The following is a 13,940-nucleotide window of genomic DNA, read 5'->3' on the forward strand; positions in this document are numbered from 1 at the left end:
TCTTATTTAAAGTAAGAAGACTTTAGATAATCTAGATAATCTCAAGATTTGACTGACTCATTGTCTCTCTAGCTCTTCTCAAGTAATATATTGTTAGCCAAAAGCATGAAGTAATGAGAAGAGAGACAAGTTTTCAGTGGGTAGAAAAGAATAGGTCAATTTCACTTCTTATTAGAAATGTTACATATATGGTAAGTGCTTCTTTAATTCCATTTTGTAGTTCTTGTTTTTCTATGTATTATTCAGAGATTAGATCAATTATTGTAGATATTTAGGACGAATAATTCTGGTTTTGCACAAAGCTTAATAGGACGTATTTGTCCCTCCTCCGAAATGTGCTCAGAGGAATTGTTGTCAGAACTAGTTACAGCTTCTTCTTTCTCAGCCTGCCCTGTCCTGTCTTGCTTTGCTCCTCAGCTGAAGTTAGAACATAAAATAAGTTTGTGAACTCTATATGGTTCTAATTTATGAAGCTGGCTTTGGTCCCTAAGGGACCATATGCTGGCCAGAAATCATCACAATAAAGACACAGTTCATCTTCCCTCTGAATTTCCCAACCTTTCTTTTGCTTAACATGCTTTTTTGGACAAGACAGAAAGCAGTGGGAACCAGCTACTCTAGTTGAACACCATTTGACAGTTCACTTCAGCCAGGGGAATTTCTACACTGGCATCTGTGACCAGATTCCAAATTTCTTTACTGTTCAAAGACTGCAAAACAGCTGGGTCAAGGGGCAGAGAGTCTATCTGAATTTATTTTGCTTAAGCTTGAGGTCTGGTCTTGCTTAGCTAACAAGATCTCATTACATCATAGTCCATGCAGCTATGCCTTACAACGTGTGCTTTGGACAAGATGGTGAAAAGCAATTAAGAGAACAGCGAACACAGAGATTGTTCAGATTTCCTCATACTGAGATTTTTGCACCAAGTACTCAAGTTTTCAATCAAAAATTGATCAAAGAAGAACAGGAAAAAGAAGAGATGTACATTTCTTTAATACTAATACTTTTAGCTCGTGGGGAAGGTCATTTCCTTTACAAAAGAGGCTAGATTCTTTGTTTCATGGTGAAATTTTCTTCATATATGATGTTATGGAGAAGTCAAACAAGCAGATTTCTATCTGCTTCACAGCTACTTTGTGAGCAACCAAACTGTACATTTTTCATCTTAGAGTATTTTTTAACAAAACAAAACACAATATACTTGAAAATGTGCTGTCAGTGCTTTCATACTTGCGTTTCACACTTGCTTCAACACATTGATAAAAAAGGAAAAATATTTACAAGACAGAAGCCAGCTAAGCTTTGAACCCAGATTTTTTCCATGCTATAATAAAGTGGTGCATCCTGCATTAGTCAAACAGTGCTTCAGAGTAATAGGATGCATACTGTCAACAGCTATGGCTATGTTTGTTCCCTGGCTACAAATTACTGTTGTCCTCAAATTGGGCTGCAAGATCCATTGCAAACTAACTGAAATAGATTTTTTTTTTTTTTTTTTTTTTTTTACAATGCATGGTACAACACTATCCTCAATGTGCAGGTGTTAACTACAATTGAAATTGAAATCTTAAACATTAATAAATATAAGACATTTCCTTTAGTGACATTTCCTATCTGTTTATGAATACATCCTCCCACATGCCATCCCATACAGTGGTGTTCGCAAATTTTTAAACTGCCTGAAGCAGAAGCTTGTAAGGAATGATGTGGTTGGTCCCATTTGTCTTCATGGGGTGTTAAAAACCTCGTGATGACAATTCTGACCTCAACACAGCTCATAGCCAGACTTGGCTGTTGTGATCATGGAACCTTAACTTGTATGCAGCACGTTATGATTTTTTCCTGAGTTAATTTTTATTTTAATGATAGTATATGCATAGGAAAATATTCACTCTTGTGATGAAGAACCCATGACAGTAAGTAAGAAATTATTCGAGGATGGTCTTGTTGTTAAAAATGTTCCTCTGCATTGTAGTTTGAATTTGTCTCATTGCAAATGCCATCCTCTGGAATCTGTTATACATTGTCTGTAACAGTGAGGACCCATCTATTATCAAAATATACTGCTTTGTGGGTATTGTGATACATGCTTTAAAATGTGTTTGAATTCTTGTTACTCTCCCATTAACCTTTTCCAAGTTTTAGTCATCTCTCTTGAACGGTGGACATACATTTCTTCTGATCATTGCACTGAGAACTGAGCAAAGATTTTGCTCTGTTGATTGTCATGATCCCTGTGGGTTTTTAGAAGACCTTTTTTTTTTTTTTTTTTTTTTTTCCCCAACACAGACCCTTTGTCTCACTCTCAGCCTCTCCCAGCATAAGTATCCAATGCACATTTTGCATTCATTTTTCCCATGTATCATTTCAGCATGTATTTCATTCATTGTTTGGGATTGATACCAGATTGACAAGCCCATCCACACTGTCTTGTTTACCACTTAGAAATACAGTTAAAGCATTTGCATTCTTCCATTCTTTTTGGAACTTGCTTTGTTTTCCAAGATTTATTGCAAATCCATATTAATGGTAAAGCAAGAAGTGCATCCCACTCTTTTAAGACTCTTGAATGGCAATTATCTGTGTCTATGTATTTTAAAAACTCTAGCTTTTGTAACTGCTGCTTATTGTCCTCTTTTGTCACTCTAAAATTCAAAACTATTTATTCACTATGTCTATGATCAAAAAAATCTGCTTTATCTTTATAATTTTTAATTCAGGCATCAGCTTTTCCTCATATGACATTGCCATCTAATTCCATTTTCTGGTGGATGCAACTCTTTGAGTTAGGAAATGACAATATTAAATACCCATTTTATTAAGTTTGGGTTGAGTTTCTTCATTTTAACACAATTTTCCTTCCTCTGTCATTTCAGATAGGTAGTTAAGGTATTGCCAAATGATACGGTTCAATATTCTGCTCTGGACACCCCCTATTCCTCCATGAGGACATTCATGCATGAGTTTGTTTGCAACGTGTTGTGACTTGGAAACAGATGATGCAACTCTTCTATTCAGCAGGGGTATTTATAGCACATACTATCCAAAATAAATCTTTAATTTAGAAGGCTATTTTCTCTTATTCCCTGAACTCAGTTGAAAGATTCCAAGGGGATTCAATGCATCCATGTGAATCTCCTGTCTCTTCTAAGATGGGAGAAGCCTAAAGAGACCATGTCATTTATGAAAGTATCTAAGCAGGTATCTAAAATTCAGTTGTTTGGTCACCTCTCTCCTTCTTACTTCTACTTCTTTCTGCCCTTCTCTGGGCAGATTAGGACATTCATTTCAATAATCCAATCACGCATATGCTTTCTCATCAGGTTTGAGCCCAACTAAGACAAACTCAGCTTATAAATTAACAGTGTCAATTTCTGTTCTTTAGCATTCAGGCTCCTGACACTGATGTACAGACACTTAAAGATGTTGGTCTTTTGCTTTGCTTTCAATGCCTGAATTTCATACAAACTCATTGTTTCTGTTCTGATATGAGGGTTAATTTACTGCTGAAGTTTCATAGCGTAGTTATTCACATATCCATTGGTATCAGTATGGACAGAGGGAGATGCTAGCAATGGACAACGCACAAACAGTTCAGGATTGTTTTGGTGGTTAACCAGTATTCTAAGGTTTCTTCACAATATTCTAAAGCATTTTCAGACCTGTCTGCCCAAAGGGACTCCAACATTTAATTCATAATAACAACAACAATAAAATCCTTGATGTTTTTACATTTTTTTGAGGCACCAACTATTTCTCCTTTTCTAGACTGTAGCTACACATTGTAAATGGTCAGTGATACACAGTTGAACATATAGCAGTGTAACATGAATTTAATTCCACATAAGTATAAAGAATACAATATATATAATGCTGATTTATTGCTCTTATTTATTAAAGACCTTGATATTTATTTATTTAGTCTCCATACACTTTGTAGTTAGCTGGTCAGAGTCATGGTGCAACCAGCAGTCTTTCTGTAGATTTTAGGTAATGCTTATGTTAGGACCAGAGCAGGCCCTATTAAAATCCATGGATAAACTAGCAGATCATCTCCTAGAATAATCCCTCTTAAACCTTTATTACAGCAAGTAGCACCAGTTCACCTGTTATATTAAATACAATAAATTACAGTAAAAAGAAATATTGTTTTTCCCTTCTTCAGCATAGATATATATGGGTCCAAAGTCAAGTGTGTAGGTTTTTTTTTTATTATTATTATTATTTTTGTTTTGTTTTTGTTTTTTTCAACAAACTAAAAATACCAGAATTTATGTGTGTAGTACCTATAATTCTATTATTGGAACAATTTTTTAAGAAGCCAACATTGATTTAAGTACTCTTAAAGAAAAAATTGTCAGATTTCCAAGATTATTGTCAAGATTATTTTCAATAATCTAATGTCTTTAACATTAGACATGATTAGACATGACATGATGTCTTGAAATCTGATGACTGGTGACTTCTGAAAATCTAACACAGAGGGCGCTCATAAGTAGAAGATCCATTTGTTTAATGAGATGTCCAAGCCTAAATTTTTCACCACCAAGTTTCAGGAACAGAGCGCTCCAGAGAATGGATGGTTGGGCTGAGGTAAGAAGATGCATATGGTTTGAGCAGATGACTCTGGAACATACTTTCCACATGTCCAAGGAAGCTTCGGCTAGAGCCGCATCTTTGGAAATGTAGAACATCGGAGCTAGTGTCATTCCTGCCTTGAATTGGAATCAGGGTCCATGAGTTACTGAAATGATTTAGGAGTAGTTGCAGTTTGAGAACTTGAAAAGACGTTGTCTAATATTGGAAAAGAAAGAACAAAAAGAAAAAGAAAAAAGAAAAAGAAAGAGAAAGAGAAAAAGAAAAAGAAAAAGAAAAAGAAAAAGAAAAAAAAGAAAAAGAAAAAGAAAAAGAAAAAGAAAAAGAAAAAGAAAAAGAAAAAGAAAAAGAAAAAGAAAAAGAAAAAGAAAAAGAAAAAGAAAAAGAAAAAGAAAAAGAAAAAGAAAAAGAAAAAGAAAAAGAAAAAGAAAAAGAAAAAGAAAAAGAAAAAGAAAAAGAAAAAGAAAAAGAAAAAGAAAAAGAAAAAGAAAGAAAGGAAGAGGGAAAGAAGGAAAAACAGAAGAAAGGAAGGAAGGAAGGAAGGAAGGAAGGAAGGAAGGAAGGAAGGAAGGAAGGAAGGAAGGAAGGAAGGAAGGAAGGAAGGAAGGAAGGAAGGAAGGAAGGAAGGAAGGAAAAGACCATGTAAATAAAAAGAATTCCTTTTAAAAGATTTTTTTTTACTTATTAAATGATTGGGTATAAAATTGCTAAACCTCTTGCCTCAATACAAATGTCCAAGGCTACAGATAACACTTCATTTCTTCACAAATCATTTGTTCTAAAAAGTGCTGTTTTTTCTGAGTCACTTAGCCTTGCCTACTGCTTTGCTTCTTACACAATGAGTAAAATAACTGACAGACTAAAGTGCAGTGCTGTGATATCCAATTGTGTTGACTGTGCGTGATTCTACATTTCTCTGATTCTCCTTCTAGCTCTACTGGCTGTGCAGCTGTAGCAATAAAAAGCGTGTTTTGCTGTTTAAGGAAAGTGACAAGTAGGATGCTGAGGCAGAAAGTAGTATTTTGTCATTTATCTGATTATAGTTTTGTACAAATTTGGAAAACAAGTTACTTTGCTGCTTCTGTATCACAGAACTCTATAATTCACATCTACAAGGCATTATCTCTATTGCTTTAAAATATATATTCTAAGGTTGTGTCTCTGCAATCCCTTTAAATAAACCTAAAAAGGGGCTTGTTTATTTAGTGTTCAACTAGTGTAAAACTCCTGTATCTAACCATATTGTTAACATCCACAGTCTGCTTTCAATTTACTTCACAAACCCATGAATTCTACACAAGTGCTTGTGGGTGGAAAGATGACTACTTAATACATGTTAATTTGTGTGCATGACATATAAATGGTTTCTAAAAAGACAGCTCTGTCCCCTATCCCTAAATACTGACAAAATTTCCAGAATGCCAGGAATGTTGTTACAGATGTGTAAATGCCATGAAACTGAGTGCAATTTTGCATCTTTAATGTGGTCCTTGTGTGTCTGGTACCAAAGTAAAGCAGTTTCCTGATACAGCTGTAATTGCTGTTTGGTTACTAAATGTATTTCCTTAAACATAAGAATGTTTTGCCTTTTTTTTTTTTCTTCTTTTCTTAAAGAACTAGAAACTTCGTGCTCTATGGGTATGATGAAATCATAATTTAATATCAGTGCTGAAAACCACATTTGGGGTTGGAAGCAAACAAAATCAGAACGGTTTTCTTCTGTGAAGCTGAACCTAGCATCCTCCCTCCACAAACTTCAGGTTCTGACAGATGGATTTCTACCCTGTGAAAGCAAGTCATAGCCCATGGGCAACAAATACATGCTGCCTGAAGACATCATGGGACAAGTGTAAGAGGCCTTGTGCTACCTTACCACTCATTTACTTCTACCAGCTCACACACTTTGAGTGAGGCTGAAGCAGTTCATCTGGAGGTGACACTTCCCGCAGCTCTGTAGCTTGGGGCAGGGACACTTTTGCATTCTGGAAAAGGAGAGTGGGACACTCTCACAACAAATAAAAGCAGAAAATCTTCCTGTTAGGAAGACTTCTGTCACCCTTAACAAAAAATTCCTGCAAGTCTCTATTATGTTTTGCTCTGAGTAAACCAAGAAGGGAAAAAAATGCAGATAAATGATCACAAGATAGAAAATGAAAGGCCAGACCACAGATTTTGGTGGAACTCGAGAAGACCCAGTGTTTTATAGCCAGCAGTGTATTGTCACTGCTGAGTCTGCTTTTGCTGACTTTATTTACCTGACTCGTAAAATAAATCCCACATGATCTATAGCTTGAGAGAGGTGCCTGGGCTGCCTGCCCATCATGGTGAGGAAGTCAGGGATGAGTCACTTTTCTGAGGTGACTGCTGAAAGGCTGAAGACAGGTTGAAGACAGTGTTGTCTCAATTGCTGGCCTTCTTGGGGTTGTCATGCCCTGCTATGTTGTGACTCAGAGCCCTTCTTTTGGACATTGTGCTCATGGGGACTGTTTTATAAAAGAAGCAGGTGTCCTCACCTGTTTTAAAACTTCCAGGTTTGCAATATCTTGAATATTGCAAATATTCTTGAATAGCTGCAATATATATATTAATGGAATAAATAAGTTGTTATGCTATTCTAATTGTTTTCTAGACCCGCCTCAGGCCTAAACCATCAGTCGCCTCCCGTGACCGTGACGTAAGCACTTGCTTTCAGCTGGCCTGAAGTGGGGATGCAGGAAAAAAAAAAAAAAAAAAGGCTGAAGATGGACTGGAGCAGTGAGAGAAGTGTGATTACACAGCCCAGTGGGTAGGACACTTACAGAGGAAAGGGGAGGCTAGGGTCAGGCAAGGCTCTAAGGACTGGTTGGGCATTTTACCTAATTAAAAATTAATGCTCAGCTGCACAGAGGATGCCTAGTTTTAGGAGGTTGGTTCAGTTTAGGAAACATGCCAAGCTTTTCAACCCTACTGTGACAGTTATTTCGAGCAGAAGTGGCATCTTAGGAGCCAAAGGGATTTTAGTGTCACCTTAGCAATGCTAACTCCTCAGAAGGCTAAAGAAGGATTTTGAAGATTGCAGCTTGGATTTAGGATCCTACATTTTAGCAGCACCTTTTGCAATATCTAAACCTTACAGGTCAGATACTAAATTTTCCAGAAGCCATGAGCTGTTTGTGGGACACACTGAGAACTATTGCTTATGCTTGTTTGTGATACTCTTCCAAGAGTTGTCCTTTGGAAACTTGCCTCAGTCTTAAAACTTTCCTCACCTTTGACTAAATAATACTTTTGTATACACACCTAAACGTTGGGGACTGGGACCTTTAACTGAAAGGTCAATGTGGCAGATTTCTCATCCAAGCCTGGCCACACAAAACAGGAAAAGAAACCACAAAGTTCTGTAGGTCAAGCTTTTATATATAGATGTGAAATATAAGGTAAAAATAAACAAACAAACAAACAAAAAAAACCTGCTGTGTTTTTCCAATACATGAAATGGTTGAAGATTTGCACAGCTTATTGTTATTATGATTTTTCTGTATCAAAGAATCCAGGGAAGACTATCACAGTGCAAGCCCTCCTTTTGGAGCAGCACTGTTAAGACAGCATACATAAGGCAACATCCTGCTTTGTTTTTCTTTCCTCCAACAACTCTGATTATTTTATTTTTAATTTTGGTTGCCGCTCTAAGGCTTATTGAGTAACTTTAAAATGAAATTGTAATAAAACACACTTAAAGCTGTAGGTAGTGCAAACAGTGAAATGATCTGCGAATTTTTGGATGCAAGTTTTTTACCAAACATTCCTAAATCAGTAATTGGTAGCAGTGGCCCAGCCATTTCTCAAAGCAGAGAACATTTCACAGGATTTATTTCTGCCAGAGGAATGTTAAACACTTCTCTCACCAATTGAGAAACCTTAGCCTTTAATGTTGACTCAAAGAGCTTAGTTGCTTATGAGAGCTTAGTTGACTACGGAGAAGGTAGAAAGTATTTTTTTCAGAATAATATGAAAATAGCTGTTAGACAAAGGAATACCGAAAGTGTTTATTGCCTGCAGGGTAATCCCACGTTTCATGATAGCCTACAAAGTGGACATATAGCCTTAGAGGAAAAGGGTTTCTCGCTTTTGACACATCAAGAAGCTAAAACGGAGACCCTCATCCTGGGCATCAACAGCTACTGGTAGGACAGAGAAAATCTGAGTTTCACTGTGATGAGGAATCAGACAGGGAAACAAGATTTGTAAGAGAGTGTTAAACTGCCATCACCCCCTAACAATAGCCACAGCACTGGAAAATGCTGATTGCTAGTTACAGGATAAAACTGGTGAGCACTTGCAAAACATCAGGCTGAAGACGGGCAAAAAGCTGCGAATTTCCACAGCTGAAGCGAAACAACCTGGCAGTTGAGTTTTAGTAATAAAGCACTCCATACCGAAACCCATTTGGTTCAATCCTTAACAAACGCCACATGCCCTAACATAGGAGCTGTGATAAAATATTGATAAGCCTGGTGGTTTTCATCGTAGCGGTCTTTGAGCACCCGCTTGCATGTCCCTTCCTACCCCACTCTGAGTAGCAACCTGAAACTCAAGGAATACCTGGAAAATCCTAAAGGAATAACATATATCTTGGTTCTTTACTAATGATGGCAAATGAGCGCTCTGTAGGCCCATTAGCTGAAGAATTGAGGAAGGGCTGAAGTCTGATGGGCACCCCTCACTTGGTCAGCCACACAAAGCAGGTACACTGCTTACACCGGGTAATGCAAAAACATTTTGTGATTCCTCTGAGGATCTGTTTACAGCTCCTGCCGTTGTAGGACACACCAGCCTCACCCCTTATGTTATTCTATGTGTGTTTTCTATGTGTTTCTTCTCAGGACCCAGCATTATGTGGGTACACACAGAATTGGATCTGGAATCCCACAGCCAGCACCCTAGCAATAAGAACTTTTTATTTTTATTTAATTTAACCTTTTTTGGCTTACGTTAGCTTTCCGATGAACTTTCTCCTGAAGGCTGGAAGCCATGTGGGTGCCGGGCCACTTCAGAGGGCCACCATTCTTGGGCTGCTGGTGGACAAGCCAGGCATCAGAGGCCGGACACCACGGTGAGGGGCTCCCGGCTTCAGCCCCGGTAGGAAAGCGAGAGCCGTAGGGAAAGGGGGAAAAATATATTAAAAAAAGTTGCCAGCTCTCATTAAGATTTATTGTACGTCTGAACTTTTGTAGTCCCGACGCTTAACGACAGATGGTGGTGTAACTCCACCAATTTTGTAACGTCTCCCTTCACTTTGATGTTGTAATACAGATTCTCCTCGATTTGACTTCGGTTAAAACCAACATTTTCTGCTCCTTCCAAACCGTCTCGGGAGCCGTGCGCGGGGAGAAAGGGGAACAAACCTATTTAGAAGAGAAGCCTGTTTTCGCGGTCGCGTTATAAACAATCCTAATTGAAAATGGCAATCTGATAGACACCTAACGCTGCCAGCTGCACACAGAAAATACATTAAATTAATTAAAGGAAGACAGTTTCAAAGCGGTTTATTTGAAGCGAGAAATACAATACAACTGTGCAGATGAAATCTCGAACCGTAAACAGGAACAAATAAAACGCACCAGCCTTTTTCATTACAAAGCCAAGTTTTATTTTTTTTTTTTTCCGCCGTAACCACCGCCGTAAAAATAAAAGAGTCGGCGAAGTGTTTGTTTGTTGAGCCCTCCTTTTGCGTGGCACTTGCGAGCCGCTCAGACCCGAGCAACGCCGACTAATTTAAGCAGCCAAGCGTCGTATTGTTCCCTGCGTATTATTACCCGCTAGGCAGAGAGGCTGTCAGCAGCGGCCGTGTGAACGAGGGGGGATTTTTACATCGCCTTGAAACAAAGCGGAGAGCTGCCGGGGGCTGCGGGGCTACCGCGGCTCGCTGGAGAGGAGGGAGCCCGGCTCGACGGCGGCGGCCCGGGACCGGGCAGGGCAGGGCAAAGCGAGGCAGGGCCGGGCAGAGCAGGGCACAATAGGGCATCCCGACCCGGGGCAGCCCGACCCGGGGCAGCCCCGGTGCCGCCGTGCACCTCCTTTCCCCTCCGGCCCTCCGCGGCCGCGGCGCGGGGGCGCCCAACGGAGCCGTCGGTGCCCGGCTGCGGGGCCGCGCCGCCGCCCGCGGGTTCCCCTCCGCCAAGCGCTGTGTTCGCCGCCCCTTTCCTCCGGCCGCAGCCTTGGGACGCCCCTCGCGGCCGGTTCCGCGGGGAAACCCGCCCGGTTCCCCACGGGGAGAGCAAGGAGCCCGCCCGCCGCCTCCGGGAAGGGGGCGTCAGCTTTGGGGCCGCGCAACTTGCGCCTCCGCGGAGCCCCGATGCCGAGCCGGTTCATCCCACCGGCAAGCGGAGCCCGCGGGGGGCGATTTCGTTTGCAGGCGGCGGGGAGCGCGGCGGAGCGCCCCGCACGGGTCCCCCCCGCACCGCACCGTCCCAGGGCCGCGGGGGCCGGCTGCCTGCGGCCACGCCGCTCCGCAGCCCCCAGCCCCTCGGGGGGCGCGGCCGGCGCCCCCCCGCAACCGTTGCGCTCGCAAAGTAGCGAGAAATAAAAGCGACCGGGGTTTAGCGGCAACGGGGCGGGCGAGGTGTGCGTGAGATAGGGCTGAGGGCGGTGGTGGGGGTAAGGGAGAGTGGGAAGCGGGAGGTGGGGGGGGAGACAAAAGAGTTGCAAGTAGCAAATAAATATATTTTACGACCACCCATCGGCAGCGCCGCGCCCCCGCGGCAGCCTGCCCCGGCGGTGAACTTTCACCTCCCGAACCCGAGCTCGCCCCATTGGCCGGCCCCGCCGCCGCCCCGCACGGGCCCCCCCGCAGCCGCCCCGGCCCCCTCCCGGCGGCGGGGCCGGGGCCGGGAGGGAGCCGGGGCGGCCCCGTTCGCGGGGGGCCCCTGCGGAGTTGCCGAAGTTGCGGCGGCTCCGCCCCCGCGGTAGCGGCCGTGCAGGAGCCCGGGGGTGGTGGGGGGGGGTGCAGTGCCCCCGGTGGGGCCGGCCGGGAGCGAGCAGCCGAAGCGAAGTTATTATAATAATTATTATCATTTTTTAATTCGTCCCGTGGTTAACGCCGAGCGGCGGTGCACGCAGGAGAGCTTTTCGAATGCGAAAAGTGCCGGGCGGAGGTTAGGGCGCTGGGAGCGGGAGGATGCTTGAATTACACAGCGCAGCCCGCTTTGTTAATTTGCTGATGTACCTGCGGGGCGGCAGCGGGATTAAGTGCTCGGCATCGAGTGCCCGGCAATCGCGGGGGCCCGCAGCATTCCTCCCGCTTCTGGCCGCGCTGCCAGCTCGTGTGCTCCCCCAGCTCCATCCTCGCTAAAAGCGTGGGGGCACCTCTGGGCTCCCGGGGGCGGCCGGTTCCCTCGGGGGGGGGGCTTTGCACCTTGCCGCGGCCCGTCGGGAGGGGAGAGAAAGTTTCGGGAAGCGGAGGGGCGAGGATGCGGGGGGATGCGGCTGCAACGGGGGGGACCCCGACCCGCATCCTCATCCCTCCTCCCCTCCAGGGTGCCTCCCACGCGGGTCCCTACCCCCGTGCTCGGCCCGCGGCACGTCGAGGGCTGCCAGCAGGCTGCAGCCACTCGGCACTGCCAGCACAACACCCGGCTTTGTTTTCTCCCCGTCTGCTAAACTCGTTGTGTCTAACGGAGCAAAAAAGGGGGGGAGAGGAGGAGGAGGGAGGGAGGGAGAGAGGGAGGGAGGGGGAAGAGGGGGCGGGGAGGGGAGAGCAAACAACTTCCCCGACGGTTTGTTTACACAGCAGGTGGACCCGACGGCGGAGGGCGGCTCGCAGCGACCGCGCCGCCGGGGCCCGGCCGGGGGAGGCGCGGAGCGGAGCGGGGCGCGGCGGCCGGGGCAGGGCAGGGCAGGGCAGGGCGCAGCGCGTCCCGTCCCGTCCCGTCCCGCCGCACTTTTGGCTGTTGCCATCTCCCCCCCACACCCCCTTTCCTCCCACTACCACCCCGCGCATTATTAGCACTCCTGTGCAGGCCACTTCGCGATCATGTGAGGGCTCCCTCTTCACTCCTCTTTTTCTCTCCGAAGGAGTCGGTGTGTGTGTGCAGCGTTTTTTTTTTTTTTTTCCTCTCCCTTTTTTTTTTTTTTTTTTTTTTTTTGCATTTCCAACAAAACACATACACACAGGCGGCACACTCCGCACACGGCCAGACCCCCGCACGCCGGGGGAGGGAGGGAGCGAGGCAGCGGCAGGCAGCGCCAGCCTGCGGGAGGGGCGCCAGGCACCGCACCCGCGGAGGGGCCCCCCCGGCCGCCCCCCCCTCCCGGCCCGCTCGGCCCGGCGGCGGCAGCGGCGGCTCCGCCCGCAGAGACTTTGCATGTGCGCGCCCGTGTGCGCGGCTCCGCTCGCCCTTTTTCTCTCGGTGTCAGCTCGTCGGGACGCCCTGCACGGTGTCTCCTCCCGGTAAGTGTTCCCCCCCCACCCCCCGCCAACCCCCCGCACACACCCGTCCCCTCCTCCCCCAGCAATCCGGTGTGACTCGCTGCTTCCCCCCTCTCTCTCTCTCTCCCCCCCCCCCCTCCCCAATGCTCCGTTGCTCACTCACTTGCCGCGGGAAAGTTTGGCCGGTGACATGTGTCAGCTCCCCCGGCGCCCGGGGGCACCGCTCCCGAAAACGCACCGCTTGCGGGGGGGCCGCTGAGCCGCGGGGGTGGGGGGGCCGCTGCCCCGGCCGGAGTTCGGGCTGCGCCGGAGTTTGGGCTGCGCCCGGGTCCCTTTCTCTGCACCCCCCCGCTCCGGTCCCAGCCCCACTTTCCCCAAATCTGCCGGGGCTGCGGGGCCGAGAACCGCCGCTGCCCCGCACCCTCGCCCCCCCGGCCGCCCCCCCGCGTAATTAAAACCAAACAACCTGTAGCCTTCCCGTGCGGGGCCAGAAGTGCAAGGCAGGGAGGGCTCGGGGCCGGGCTTCCCAGGGAGCGTTTCCAGGGGAGGCTCGGCCGTCCTCGCCTCGCTTCCCCGTTTGTGTTGTTTTTCTTTTTTCTTTTTTTTTTCTCCCCCCCCCCTTTTTTTTTTTTTTTTTTAAAGACCTCCCCAGCAGACAGCCGGGGTGAAGAAACGTGTCACGTTTCTCCTTTGTGTGCTGCCTGCCTGCCGGAGGGAGAAGCGAACAGCCTCCCCCCCACCCCTCCGCCTCCCTCCCGTCCTCCGAGCGCGGAGGGGAGGCCGGGGCCCCCCTCCCGGAGCCGGCCGCCCCCTCGGGGCTACCTCGGGGCGCCCCCGCTGGCTCGGGTGGGGAACCGCGGGGCCTCTTGCGCCTGCCGACGGCTTTCGCCCCCTTCCCTTATACACCCCCTTCCCCCCCCCCAAAAAAAAAAAAGG

General features: G+C 46.1%; 1 protein-coding gene across 9 annotated transcripts in view; it reads left to right on the plus strand.

Annotated features, from left to right (window-relative positions):
- The first annotated feature begins 12,803 nt into the window (after positions 1-12,803).
- The window catches only part of FOXP2 (forkhead box P2), a 429,442-nt gene continuing 428,305 nt past the window's right edge, over positions 12,804-13,940 (plus strand). For 3 of the 9 annotated variants that reach the window (XM_084518449.1, XM_084518454.1, XM_084518455.1), the window contains exon 1: positions 12,815-13,025. The gene's annotated coding sequence lies outside the window, so the exon portion shown is untranslated. Of the gene's footprint in view, positions 13,026-13,940 lie in introns of all 9 variants that reach the window. The other 6 variants (XM_084518450.1, XM_084518451.1, XM_084518453.1 and 3 more) reach the window with 5 other exon arrangements.

This window comes from Aythya ferina, assembly GCF_964211825.1.
Source record: "Aythya ferina genome assembly, chromosome: 1".
Lineage (NCBI taxonomy): Eukaryota > Metazoa > Chordata > Aves > Anseriformes > Anatidae > Aythya > Aythya ferina.